The 15,022-nt window shown below is 45.8% G+C and overlaps 1 long non-coding RNA gene across 1 annotated transcript; it reads right to left on the reverse strand.

Moving 5' to 3' along the window:
* Positions 1-8,231: 8,231 nt before the first annotated feature.
* On the reverse strand, positions 8,232-9,819 carry LOC120066800. Its single transcript, XR_005478795.1, has 3 exons — positions 9,173-9,819; positions 8,850-8,974; positions 8,232-8,707 (listed from the first exon to the last, which is right to left on the reverse strand). It is a non-coding gene; the product is annotated as an uncharacterized LOC120066800 (long non-coding RNA).
* Between the last annotated feature and the right edge of the window lie 5,203 nt (positions 9,820-15,022).

Here is a 15,022-nt window from a genome sequence, read left to right on the forward strand (position 1 = left end):
CTGTAGGCTACGCTGTAGTCTGTCTGTATTTCCCCCTCCCATAGGTCTACACACTGGACACATAATGACTTAATTTATTTGTGGCTAGACCGTGAAAGCAGGGTGCAAAGGGCATATGTGGATTTCTGAATATACTTACGGACAAACGTCCCACAACTACAAGTAACCATGCAATGCGTCATGGATGGGTGTAGTAGGCTATAGCAAGCGCTATAGTTGAATCATTAATGTGAAATTCGAGCAAATCGATAACTCTTGACATTTCCTTAATTGGATTATCAATCAATGTATTGGGGTTTGGGTTTGCGTAATTACCGACCAGTCGGTAATGTATTGCAGGAACGAAGAGTTTAGAAAGAGGCTGACTTTGATCAGGGATTAAGGACAAGTATAGTGACTAAATAACTTGCTTTTGAGATACACAACTTTTAAAGATGCGTAGAAAAGCACACAGCCCTATTCAGCTACAGCCTAATTCAACTGAATATATAGGCTATGAAAGGGAAAGGGAATATTATTACAATACTGTATTGCCTTGATTAAGAGATACTTTTATGGTATTTAAACAGGCTCTATTGAGTGGAAATCCCTCTTAAAACGATCTGCATGGGTAGCTACTTTATGCCATCATGTGGAATAAAACAAGCATTTCTGTAGAAAACCAAAGGCATTATTCTGAGGCGAGACTTGTAGGAAGGGCTATTTAGTAGGGGATAATTCAGTGATCCAGACATGAAATGAAGAAATTGCAAGCTTACTTGGGTTATCTGATCAAAGTTCACAGGAGTAAATTATGCAAGAGGTGTTTTATATACAGGCCTTTGGCAATTCCATTGCAAGATAGATGATTGCATAACATGATTTTGCAATATAAATGAGCTAGTATTAAAAGACGAAACGTATATGCTACATGACCAAAAGTATGTGGACACCTGCTCGTCGAACATCTCATTCCAAAATCATGGGCATTAATATGTAGTTGGTCCCCCCTTTGCTGCTATAACAGCCTCCACTCTTCTGGGAAGGCTTTCCACTAGATGTTGGAACATTGCTGTGGGGACTTGCTTCCATTCAGCCACAAGAGCATTAGTGAAGTCGGGCACTGATATTGGCGATTAGGTCTGGCTCGCAGTCGGCGTTCCAATTCATCCCAAAGGTACTCGATGGGGTTGAGGTCAGGGCTCTGTGCAGGCTTGTCAAGTTCTTCCACACCGATCTCGACAAACTATTTCTGTATGGACCTCGCTTTGTGCACGGGGGCATTGTCATGCTGGAACAGAAAAGGGTATTCCCCAAACTGTTGCCACAAAGTTGGAAGTTGGATGCACAAAATCGTCTAGAATGTCATTGTATGCTGTAGCTTTAAGATTTCCTTTCACTGGCACTAAGGGGACTAGCCTGAACCATGAAAAACAGCCCCAGACCATTATTCCACATCCACCAAACTTTACAGTTGGCACTATGCATTGGGGCAGGTAGCGTTCTCCTGGCATCCGCCAAACCCAGATTGATCCTTTGGACTGCCAGATGGTGGAGCGTGATTCATCACTCCAGAGAACGTGTTTCCACTGCTCCAGAGTACAATGGCTGCAAGCTTTACAGCACTCCAGTCGACTCTTGGCATTGCGCATGGTGATCTTAGGCTTGTTCAGCCATGGAAACCTATTTCATGAAGCTTCTGACGAACAGTAACAGTTCTTGTGCTGACGTTGCTTCCAGAGGCAGTTTGGAACTCGGTAGTGAGCGTTGCAACCGAGGACAGACGATTTTTACGCCCTACACGCTTCAGCATTCGTCGGTCCTGTTCTGTGAGCTTGTGTGGCTTACCACTTTGCGGCTGAGCTGTTGTTGCTCCTAGACATGTTCACATCACAATAACAGCTCTAGCAGGGCAGACATTTGACAAACTGACTTGTTGGAAAGGTGGCATCCTATGATGGTGCCACGTTGAGTCACTGATCTCTTCAGAAAGGCAATTCTACTGCCAATGTTTGTCTATGGAGATTGCATGGCTACGTCCTCAATTTTATACACCGGTTAGCGACGTGTGTGGCTGAAATAGCCAAATCTACTAAATATTTGCTGTAACTGCAATAAATAATAATCGTTAAACATAATACAGTACAGAAACATTTGCAATTGAGTTAACATTCATGGCAAACCAATTCTAAAAATGTGTACATTTATACTTTGGAAGTCAATTCTTGTGGCACACTACAGATGTAAAATATATGCAGGATAGTCTCACCTTGTTGCAGTACCCAGGTACTGGATAGCACTGCTTGTTGATGCATTTGGCTGCCTGGCAGACCTGTGAGAGGCGTGGTGTCTCCTTATCTCCCTTAGATTGTGCCTACCAGAGCACCTGATAAAAGACATCATGACTAAGAATTGACATGCTCCCCTCCCCCCAATACCATAATATCTAACCTGAATGTATATGTGTGTAATATATATATATATATATATGGCATATTTAACTCCCAATAACCTAATAGTTATCTTTTCATGAATGATTATCCCATTATGAAGATTATTTGGGTTTCAGGTAAGGGTAGATATTATGGTATTGTATGCATAGATATACATACACACTGACTGTGCAAAACATAAAGAACACCTGCTCTTTCCATGACAGACTGACCAGGTGAATCCAGGTGAAAGCTATGATCCTTTATTGATGTGACTTGTTAAATCTACTTCAATCAGTGTAGATGTAAGGGAGAAGACCGGTTAAATAAGGATTTTTAAGCCTTGAGACAATTGAGACATGGATTGTGTATGTGTGCCATTCTGAGGGTGAATGGGAAAGACAAATATTTAATTGCCTTTGAATGGTAGTAGGTGCCAAGTGCACCAGTTTGTGTCAAGAACTGCAACGCTGCTGGGTTTTCCACACTCAACAGTTTTCAGTGTGTATCAAGAATGGTCCATCACACAAAGAACATCCAGACAACTTGACACTCTGGGAAGCGTTGGAGTCAACATGGTCCAGCATCACTATGAAACATGACACCTTAAAAATTAATTAACAAAAAAAATGCTCTCTCTCTCTTTCTCGCCCGTCTACACACAATACCCCATAATGACAAAGTGATAACATGTTTTTAAAAATGGTTGCAAATTATTTAAAATGAAATACAATCTCATTGACATAAGTATTGACACCCCTGAGTCAATACTTTGTAGAAGTACCTTTGGCAGCGATCACAGCAGTAAGTCTTTCTGGGTAAGTTTCTAAGATCTTTCCATGCCTGGATTGTGCAACATTTCCCTATTACTATTTTCAAACTTCTTCAAGCTCTATCCATTTGGTTGTTGATCATTGCTAGATAACCATTTTCAGGTCTTGCCATAGATTTTGAGGTAGATTTATGTCAAGACTGCGACTCGGCTACTCATGAACATTCACTGTCTTCTTGGTAAGCAATTCCAGTCTAGACTTGGCATTGTGTTTTAGGTTATTGTCCTGCTGAAAGGTGAATTAATCTCCCAGTGTCTGGTCGAAAGTCGATTGAACCAGGTTTTCCTCTAGGATTTTGCCTGTGCTTAGCTCCATTTAGTTATTTTTTTTATCCTGAAAACCTCCCCAGGCCTTAACGATTACAAGCATATCCATAACATGATGCAGCCACCACTATGCTTGAAAATATGGCGAGTGGTACTCAGTAATGTGTTGTATTGGATTTTCCCCAAACATAATACTTTGCATTCAGGACAAAAAGTGAATTACTTTGGCACATTTTCTGCAGTATTACGTTAGTGCCTTGTTGCAAACAGGATGCATGTTTTGGAATATTCTGTACATGCTTCCTTATTTTCACTCTGTTAATTAGGTTACTATTGTGGAGTAACTACAATGTTGTTTGTCCGTCCTCAGTTTTCTCCTATCACAGCCATTAAACTCTGTAGCTGTTTTAAAGTCACCATTGGCCTCATGGTGAAATCCCTGAGTGGTTTCCTTCCTCTCCGGCAACTGAGTTTGGAATCAGCACCTGTATCTTTAGAGTTAATGGGTGTATTGATACACCATCCTAAGTGTAATTAATAACTTCAACATGCTCAAAAGGGATATTCAATATCTGTTTTTTTATTTGTACTAATCTACCAATAGATGACCTTTGTGAGGCATTAGAAAACCTTCCTGGTCTTTGTGGTTGAATCTGTGTTTGAAATTCACTACTCGACTGAGGGACCTTACATATAATTGTATGTGTGAGTTACAGAGTCCATGCAATTATGTGACTTGTTAAGCAAATGTTTACTCCTGAACTTATTTAGGCTTGCCATAACAAAGGGACTGAATAACTGCAACTCGGCCTGACACCCTAGACCCACTTCAATTTGCTTACTGCCCCAATAGATCCACAGACGATGCAATCGCCATCGCACTGCACACTGCCCTATCCCATCTGGACAAGAGGAATACCTATGTAATGCTGTTCATTTACTATATCTCAGCATTCAACACCATAGTACCCTCCAAGCTCATCAGTAAGCTCTTGGCCCTGGGTCTGAGCCCCGCCCTGTGCAACTGGGTCCTGGACTTCCTGACTGGACTCCCCCCCCCCCCCCACTTCGTTGATCCTCAACACTGGGGCCCCACAAAGGTGCGTGCTCAGCCCCCTCATGTACTCCCTGTTCATCCATGACTGTGTGGCTACGCACACCTCCAACTCAACCATCAAGTTTGCAGACGACACAACAGTAGTAGGCCTGATTACCAACAATGATGAGACAGCCTACAGGGAGGAGGTGAGAGCTCTGGGAGTGTGGTGCCAGGAAAATAACCTCTTACCCAAAGTCAACAAAACGAAGGAGCTGATCATGAACTTCAGGAAACAGCAGAGGGAGCACCCCTCTTTCCACATCGACGGGACCTCGGCAGAGAAGGTGGAAAGCTTCAAGTTCCTCAGCGTACACATCACTGACAAACTGAAATGGTCCACCCACACAGACAGTGTGGTAAAGAAGGCGCAAAAGCGCCTCTTCAACCTCAGGAGGCTAAAGAAATTCGGCTTGGCACCTAAAACCCTCACAAACTTTTACAGACACACAATTGAGAGCATCCTGTCGGGCTGTATCACCCCCTGGTACGGAAACTTCCTGTGACATCGGGTGCTGTAGGTGTCCTGGAGGGCAGGTAGTTTGCCACCGGTGATGCGTTGGGCAGACTGCACCGCCCGCAACCGCAGGGCTCTCCTGAGGGTGGTGCAGTCTGCCCAACGCATCACCGGCGGCAAACTACCTGCCCTCCAGGACACCTACAGCACCCGATGTCACAGGAAGGCCAAAAATATCATTAAGAACAACAACCACCCGAGCCACTGCCTGTTCACCCCGCTATCATGCAGAAGGCGAGGTCAGTACAGGTGCATCAAAGCTGGGACCGAGAGACTGAAAAACACCTATCTCAAGGCCATCAGACTGTTAAATAGCCATCACTAGCACATTAGAGGCTGCTGCCCTATATACATAGACTTGAAATCACTGGCCACTTTAATAATGGAACACCAGCCACTTTAATAATGTTTACATATTTTGCATTACTCATCTCATATGTATATACTGTGTTCTATCCTATTCTACTGTATCTTAGTCTATTCCGCTCTGACATTGCTCGTCCAAATATTTATATATTCTTAATTCCATTACTTTACTTTAGATTGTGTGTATTGTTAGATATTACTGCCCTGTTAGAGCTAGAAACACAAGCATTTTGCTACACCCGCGATAACATCTGCTTTTTTGTGTTTGTGACAAATACAATTCGATTTTATTTGAATAGTTATTGACTCAAGACATTTCAGATAATTAATTTCTAAAAATGTCTAAAACACATAATTTCATTGATATTATGTGGTAATGTGTGTAGGCCAGTGACAAACACATCTAAAATTCATCAATTTTAAATTCAGGATGTAACAACAAAATGTGCAAAAAGTCAAAGGGTGTGTACTTTCTGAAGGCACTGTACCACTGATTGTCTGCCGTGTAGGATAATGTGCTTTACAGCTCTGACCTTTGAACAGGATAGGGTGATTTCTGATTTAGACTATCAGGTGCCTTTTATCACATATACTTGCTGATAAGCGAAGAACAATAGAGTTGGACAGGAAAAACCTGGACACTTTTAAAGCAGTTAGGTTTACTGCCCGTTCACTGTGTCCAGTCATGAACCAAAACTGTGATAAATATTAACTAGTAGCTTGTTTAAAAAATTGTGACAGGTACAGAAATTAAAACTGAAAATGAACAAAATAAGAGGTTTAAAACATAACAAAACTGGTTTGCATGATCAAGCCTTGCCTGAGAACTAAATTATAAATGTATCTCCCAAACCAGGGGTCATGACTCCATGTGGGGTCAACTGATAAGAAGAAGGGGTTCGCGGGAGAAATTCCAAAATCCTGCTTGATTCAGGTAGCGTCAGAGCTTCTCAAAGTCAGGGGGTGTGGTCAACAGTTCACACCTCTTATACAGTACCAGTCAAAAGTTTGGACACACCTACTCATTCCAGTGTTTTTCTTTATTTTTACTATTATCTACATTTTAGAAAAATAGTGGAGACATCCAAACTATGAAATAACACATATGGAATCATGTAATAACCAAAAAAGTGTTAAACAAATCAAAATATATTTTATATTTGAGAATCTTGAAAGTAGCCACCCTTTACCTTGATGACAGCTTTGCACACTCTTGGCATTCTCTCAACCAGCTTCATGAGGAATGATTTTCCAACCAAAGGCTTTGATTGGTTCTGAGTTCTAAACGTGAAAATATGAAGTATCCTTATTCATGTCACTAAGGGTTAGAGGGGAATGTAGAACATTTACATTCCGTCAGAATATTTTATTGTTAGACATCAGGGATCATATGGGGAGGAGACAGAAATTTGGGGCCGAGGTCAGGTCAGATGAAGTGAGGAAGAACAGATATCACAAAGGTTCTGTCTAGCAACAGAGATGTATTGGCTGTTCAGATGTGTTGGAGACATAGGAAAAAGGTTTAAATACCAGTACTTGTGTTAATATGTTCTTTGTCTTACATGCTGACCAGACCGGACACGTCGCGTGTGCGAGCGTCGCAAAATACATTTAGAAATCAATGTTATTCAATTATTGCACCCACACTGCCCGCACGCGCCAACGAGCGTCTGCGACGCCAAGGGCTAAAATAGAAGTCATTCCTATTTCTGACGCAGATCGCGCTGAAAGTCATCTCCTCATTGGTTTATAGAAGCAGGTACCCACGTGCCATCTCCTCATTGGTTATACCCACGTGGGTGATTGAAAGACTAACTTTGTTGCCGGTTGTCGTGGTAATACAATGAAAGTTTAGATGCGATCGCCATATAAGTTCAAAGATGAAAAAGCCTGGAAGGAGGAGAGATGACTAGAAACGATTCAGTTGGCCGTTTTATGTGTGGATTAATTGTTGGAGTAGAGGTCCTTGTGCATTTCAAGTAAAATAACAACTCATTGTTTTATATCCCAGGACAAATTAGCTAGCAACAGCCACCTAGCTAAATACGACAAATTAACGTTAGCTAGCAAGTGCAAGCTAGCTAGCTAAATTGCCATACATGTTTAATGCTTTTCGACCTGTCCCCAAATTAATGTAATTGGTTCAGAGTTTGTTTTGATATTTTAACCTGCGTGTCGTGATCGCGTTTGGTGTGGGGGGGCAAAATACATTTATGCACGATAGCGCACGATGGCGCATGCTCGCAGCCGGTTTGGGTTCCGTGTTATGCAGCTGTATGTGGGTGAATAAACTTGGTTTGAGCTTTACTAAGCATCCGTGAGTTTTTTACTCTGTTAATTTAGAACCTAACAGCTTCTATCTATGTAATTGTCTGCATCATTTCCAATCCCTCATATATTATTGTTCAATAACTATATATACACACTGAACAAAAATATAAAACTCAACATGCAACAATTTCAAAGATTTTACTGAGTTACAGTTCATAAAAGGAAATCATTCAATTGAAATAAATTAATTAGGCCCTAATTTATGGATTTCACATGACTGGGCAGTGGCACAGCCATTGGAGGGCATAGGCCTACTCACTGGAGCCAGGCCCATCCACTGGTGAGCCAGGCCTAGCCAATCAGAATGAGTTTTTCCCAAGGTTTTTATTACATTATTTATTAAAAGGGTTTTATTACAGACAGAAATACTCCCTCTTCCTCCTCCCCAGATGATCCCACAGGTGAAGAAGCCATATGTGGAGGCCCTGGGCTGGCGTGGTTACACGTGGTCTGCGGTTGTGAGGCTTGTTGGACGTACTGTGTCTATACCTCCAAAACAATGTTGGAGGTATAGAGGAGGTAAGGAGGTAAAATTATGCTAACGGTACAGAAATTAACATTACATTCTAGGCTCTGGTGGACATACCTGCAGCCAGCATGCCAATTGCCTGTCCCCTCAAAACTTAAGGCATCTGTGGCATTATGTTGTGTGACAAAACTGCAAAAGGTGCACCTGTGTAATGATCATTGTTTACTTAGCTTCTTGAAGTGCCTAATGTTAGCAAGGTTTTAACTTTCCTCTTGAGAATTCTAATCAGAAGTACAGTCTTTGAGATGGGCGGACAGAAAACCCAGTGACAACACTCGGGTCTGCAGCTGTCATTTTCCCGTGGGAAAATTTACCAGGAAAGGTAGCTCATCCACCATGGCAGAGAGGAAGATCCAGACTGTTGATTGGGAAACAAGAACAAACAATGAGGCATGAGGATTGGTTGTTGAGGGACCATTTGTCACATTGTCCAAGGTGGGTTTGTGTTATGATAAACAGTACATTTTCTGTCCAGATAAAGATGTTGACACAGCACTGACCAAATGTCTCTTTTGTTTTCCAGTCCAACAGGAGTGAATCGCTCAGGCCATCCAGTGCATGGACATCATGTGCCAGTGTGATCCGAGCTCAAGTGTCCATTTGTAGAGACTACAGCAGATCGAGCCTGTGGACGGACAGGTCAGTAACTCATCAAATTTAATACAATATTGTGTACAACAATGAATTTGAAGAGATATCTGTGCAGTATGTTTGTGTATGGTGTTCATGACTTAAGATTGGGCGTCGAGGGACCACTTGTCACATTGTCAAAAGTTGGTATGTGTTACGATTGGATGGTGATACAGCATTGAAAAATACCTACCACTGGCCAAATGTCTCTTTGTTTTCCAGTCCAACATGAGTGCATCCCTCAGACCATCCGCTGACTGGAAATCCTGTGTCAGTCTGATCCAGTTGTGGAGACTACAGCACAAGCCTGTGGATGAACAGGTCAGCAACTCAAAATATGATACAATATTGTGTAAAACAATGATTTGTAGATGCATATGCATTTTGATGTTTCAGACATGAGGCGTGACATGCCGAACATCAGGCTCACCCCACGAGAAGCAGTACATGATCAACGTCACCTTCAGCAAGGAGCTGTGATGAATGTGATGTCTCTCCCATCCTTAAACCGGGTGTACACTACACGATTTTGGCCCCGATTTAGCTGTCCCAGACAAGTTTGAGGTTGGAGACAAAATCCTCATGTCGTTGCCTACAAAGGAGCGAGCGGCCATCGCCGACATTCATTTAATGTGAGAGGGTCAGAGACGCAATCTGAGGGCTAACGATCTTGTCTTTGAGCTGTCCCAGACGTCCCAATATTTTACAAGCATGTCGGCACAAAATCTGCAATGCTCTGTAGTGTGAGATGTGCAACGACAAGTTGAGAACAGTGATCATGTCACGTTCCTGACCTGTTTTCTGTTATTTTTGTATGTGTTTAGTTGGTCAGGGCGTGAGTTGGGGTGGGCATTCTATGTTTTGTGTTTCTATGTTTAGGTCATTTGTAATTAGCCTTATATGGTTCTCAATCAGGGACAGGTGTTTGACGTTTCCTCTGATTGAGAACCATATAAAGGTAGGCTGTTCACACTGTTTGTTTGTGGGTGATTGTCTTCCGTGTCTGTGTATGTTGCACCACACGGGACTGTTTCGGTTTGTTCGTTCGTGCGTTCTTCGTGTTATATGTAAGTTCTCATGTTTTAGGTCAGTCTACGTGCGTTTGTTATTTTGTAGTTTGTTGAAGTGTTTTCGGTTTTCGTATTTACTTTAATAAACTTAATTATGTCTACATTCCACGCTGCGCTTTGGTCCAATCCCTACTCCTCCTCTTCTTCCGAAGAGGAGGAGGACAGCTGTTACAGAATCACCCACCAACCATGGATCAAGCAGCGTGAGAGGAACCAACAGCAGCGGCCAAAGAATCAGGACTCGTGGACTTGGGAGGAAATATTGGACGGAAAGGGACCCTGGGCTCAACCAGGAGAATATCGCCGCCCCAAAGCTGAGCTGGAGGCAGCGAAAGCAGAGAGGCGGTGTTTCGAGGAGCTAGCTCGGAAGCAGGAGAAGGATCTGGGCTACACTACGTGGGAGGAGATCGACAGGTGGGCGATCAACCCAGGGCGAGTGCCGGAGCCCGCCTGGGATTCTCTGGCGCAGTGCGAGGAGGGATACCGGCGAATGGAGGCAGCACGACGACGCGGTAGGAAGCCTGTGAGTAAACCCCAAAAATTTCTTGGGGGGGGGGGCTAAGAGGGAGAATGGCGAAGTCAGGTAGGAGACCTGCGCCTACTCCCTGTACTTACTGTGGAGAGCGAGAGTACGGGCAGACACCGTGTTACGCAGTAGAGCGCATGGTGTCTCCTGTACGTGTGCATAGCCCGGTGCGGGTTATTCCACCTCCCCGCACTGGCAGGGCTAGATTGAGTATTGAGCCGGATGTCATGAAGCCGGCCCTACATATCTGGCCACCAGTGCGTCTCCTCGGGCCGGCTTACATGGCACCAGCCTTACGCATGGTGTCCCCGGTTCGCCTACATAGCCCGGTGCGGGTTATTCCACCTCCCCGCACTGGTCGGGCGACGGGGAGCATACAACCAGGTAAGGTTGGGCAGGCTCAGTGCTCAAGGGAGCCAGTACGCCTGCACGGTCCGGTATTTCCGGCGCCACCTCCCCGCTCCAGCCCAGTACCACCTGTGCCTACACCACGCACCAGGCTTCCAGTGCGTCTCCAGAGCCCTGTTCCTCCTCCACGCACTAGCCGTATGGTGCGTGTCTCCAGCCCAGTACCACCAGTGCCTACACCACGCACCAAGCCTCCTGCGTGTCTCCAGAGCCCTGTACGCACTGTTCCTTCTCCCCGTACTCGCCCTGATGTGCGTGCCCTCAGCCCGGTAACACCAGTGCCGGTACCACGCACCAGGCCTATAGTACGCCTTGAGAGTCCAGTGTGCCCTGTTGTTGTTCCCCGCACTAGCCTGATGGTGCGTGTCCTTAGCCCGGTACCTCCAGTTCCGGTACCACGCACCAGGCCTACAGTGCGTCTCAGCCGGCCAGAGTCTGCCGTCTGCCAAGCGGCGCCTGAACTGCCCGTCTGCCAAGCGGCGCCTGAACTGCCCGTCTGCCCAACGGCGCCTGAACTGCCCGTCTGCCCAACGCCGTCTGAACTGTCCGTCTGCCAAGCGTCGCATGAACTGCCCGTCGGTACTGAGCCTTCAAAGCCGCCCGTCTGCCATGAGCCTGAAAAGCCGCCCGTCTGCCATGAGCCTACAGAGCCGTCCGCCAGACAGGAGCCGCTAGAGCCTTCCGCCAGACAGGAGTCGCTAGAGCCTTCCGCCAGACAGGATCAGCCAGAGCCTTCTGCCAGACAGGATCAGCCAGAGCCTTCTGCCAGACAGGATCAGCCAGAGCCTTCTGCCAGACAGGATCAGCCAGAGCCTTCCGCCAGACAGGATCAGCCAGAGCCTTCCGCCAGACAGGATCAGCCAGAGCCTTCCGCCAGACAGGATCAGCCAGAGCCTTCCGCCAGACATGACCAGCCAGAGCCGTCAGCGAGCCATGACCAGCCAGAGCCGTCAGCGAGCCATGACCAGCCAGAGCCGTCAGCGAGCCATGACCAGCCAGAGCCGTCATCCAGCCATGACCAGCCAGAGCCGTCATCCAGCCATGACCAGCCAGAGCCGTCATCCAGCCATGACCAGCCAGAGCCGTCATCCAGCCATGACCAGCCAGAGCCGTCATCCAGCCATGACCAGCCAGAGCCGTCATCCAGCCATGACCAGCCAGAGCCGTCATCCAGCCATGACCAGCCAGAGCCGTCATCCAGCCAGGATCCGCCAGAGCCGTCATCCAGCCAGGATCCGCCAGAGCCAGCCAGCCAGGATCCGCCAGAGCCAGCCAGCCAGGATCCGCCATCCAGTCCGGTGCTGCCGTCCCTCAGTCCGGAGCTGCCGTCCCTCAGTCCGGAGCTGCCGTCCCTCAGTCCGGAGCTGCCGTCCCTCAGTCCGGAGCTGCCGTCCCTCAGTCCGGAGCTGCCGTCCCTCAGTCCGGAGCTGCCCCTTATCCCGGTGCTGCTCCTTATCCCGGTGATGCCCCTTAATTTAGGTGGGGTTATTTGGAGGGTGGTCATGGAGAGGGGGTTAAAAAAGCGGGGATTTATTATGGTGGGATGGGGACCACGCCCAGAGCCTGAGCCGCCACCGTGGACAGATGCCCACCCAGACCCTCCCCTAGACTTTTGGTGATGCGTCCGGAGTTCGCACCTTGAGGGGGGGGTTCTGTCACGTTCCTGACCTGTTTTCTGTTATTTTTGTATGTGTTTAGTTGGTCAGGGCGTGAGTTGGGGTGGGCATTCTATGTTTTGTGTTTCTATGTTTAGGTCATTTGTAATTAGCCTTATATGGTTCTCAATCAGGGACAGGTGTTTGACGTTTCCTCTGATTGAGAACCATATAAAGGTAGGCTGTTCACACTGTTTGTTTGTGGGTGATTGTCTTCCGTGTCTGTGTATGTTGCACCACACGGGACTGTTTCGGTTTGTTCGTTCGTTTGTTGTAGTCTGTACCTGTTCGTGCGTTCTTCGTGTTATATGTAAGTTCTCATGTTTTAGGTCAGTCTACGTGCGTTTGTTATTTTGTAGTTTGTTGAAGTGTTTTCGGTTTTCGTATTTACTTTAATAAACTTAATTATGTCTACATTCCACGCTGCGCTTTGGTCCAATCCCTACTCCTCCTCTTCCGAAGAGGAGGACAGCTGTTACAGATCAGCAGAGAATAATATTGACGAATGCACGGATACGATGACTGAGTTCATCATGAAGTGTATAGGAAATGTTAGACCCATTGTGACTATTTAAACCTACCCAAACCAGAAACCCTGGAGAGATGGCAGCATTCGTGCAAAACGGAAAGCGCGAACTACCGCACTTAACCATGGCAAGGTGACTGGGAATATGGCAGAATACAAATAGTGTAGTTATTCCCTCCATAAGGCAATCAAACAGGCAAAATGTCAGTACAGAGCCAAAGTGGATTCACAATTCAACGGCTCAAACACGAGACGTATGTGGCAGGGTCTACAGACAATCACGAACTACAAAGAGAAAACCAGCCATGTCGCGGACACCGACATCTTGCTTCCAGACAAGCAGTGATGTGCAGACTCAGGACAACTGAGCTTTGGAGAAATATGCAGATGTAAAGAGGATCAAAGAAGTTCATGAATTTATCACTGCTGAAGTGAAAGCCATCCTCTCTTGGGGAATGCTGATTTTTAGTTAGCTTTGTGGCAGTATCAAAAATAAGTTTGGGATTGTTCTTATTCATCTCAATTAAGTTGAAAAAAATAGGATAATCAAGCAGCAGTGAGGGCTTTCGATACTGCATGGTACTGTCTTTCCAAGCTAGTCGGAAGACTTTCAGTTTGGTGGAGCGCCATTTCCGTTCCAATTTTCTGGAAGCTTGCGTCAGGGATCGGGTATTTTCTGTATACCAGGGAGCTAGTTTCTTATGACAAATGTTTTTAGTTTTTAGGGGTGTGACTGCATCTAGGGTATTACGCAAGGTTAAATTTAGTTCCTCAGTTAGGTGGTTAACTGATTTTTGTACTCTGACGTCATTGTGTAGGTGGAGGGAGTCTGGAAGGGCATCTAGGAATCTTTGAGGTGTCTGAGAAATTATAGCACGGCTTTTGATAATCCTTGATCCTATAGAGATGGCAACAGTCGTTTTATTCAGTTGGGTTTTGACAGGAGTCTTTGGTGACGTTTCAGATCGTGACATTACGGAGGTGGTGTCACACCCTGACCTTGGAGAGCCTTTTTATGTCTCTATTTGGTTTGGTCAGTGTGTGATCAGGTCAGGTGAGCATTCTATGTTCTGTTTTCTAGGTTTATGTATTTCTATGTTTTGGCCGGGTATGGTTCTCAATCAGGGACAGCTGTCCATCGTTGTCTCTGATTGGGAATCATACTTAGGCAGCCTTTTTCCCTTGTGTCATTGTGGGAAGTTATCTTTGTTAGTGGCACTATAGCCCTCAGAAGCTTCACGGTTGTTTATTTTGTTTCTTGTTTTGTAAAATAAAATGTACGCTCACGACGCTGCACTTTGGTCCAGTTCTTTCAACGACCGTGACAGGTGGCTTTTGTTGGTGTGAGCATGCTTTGGTGTGGAGACATGGAGAGAGTCTTTAACAGGGGTTCCTCCAGAGCAAGTGAGCATGCGGGGGCCAAGGCTTGGAGATTTCTTGGGGGTTGTGGTGGTGGGAGTGGGTGGGGAAAAGTGGTCAGGAGGTGGTGTGGAACAAGAAGAGGGGGATTTCTGGGGACCGTCTGGGAGGTCCTGCTCGTCCTTAACAGGTGTGTTGAACTTTCCCATAAGCCATTCGGAAGACCTCTGACATTCACTTTTCTCTGGCGTTGTTTCAGCGCCACCCACAGCAGAATTTTCTGGAATCCTAGACAGAGACACTTGTGGGGAATTTCTGTTTGTTCTCTGCACTACTTTTGCTGGAGTCATAAAAATAGCCTGTTTGCTTCTAGGACTCTTGAGCAGACTGAAGAACTTGTTGGGTGTGTTCATCAACAGCCATGGAGAGCTTCTGTAACTCTGGGTTTCTGTGGAGATGGTGACCAGGTGACACTCTTCCTGGGCGTTCTGGAGCAGGG

Source organism: Salvelinus namaycush, chromosome 21, assembly GCF_016432855.1.
Source record: "Salvelinus namaycush isolate Seneca chromosome 21, SaNama_1.0, whole genome shotgun sequence".
In the NCBI taxonomy this organism is placed as follows: domain Eukaryota; kingdom Metazoa; phylum Chordata; class Actinopteri; order Salmoniformes; family Salmonidae; genus Salvelinus; species Salvelinus namaycush.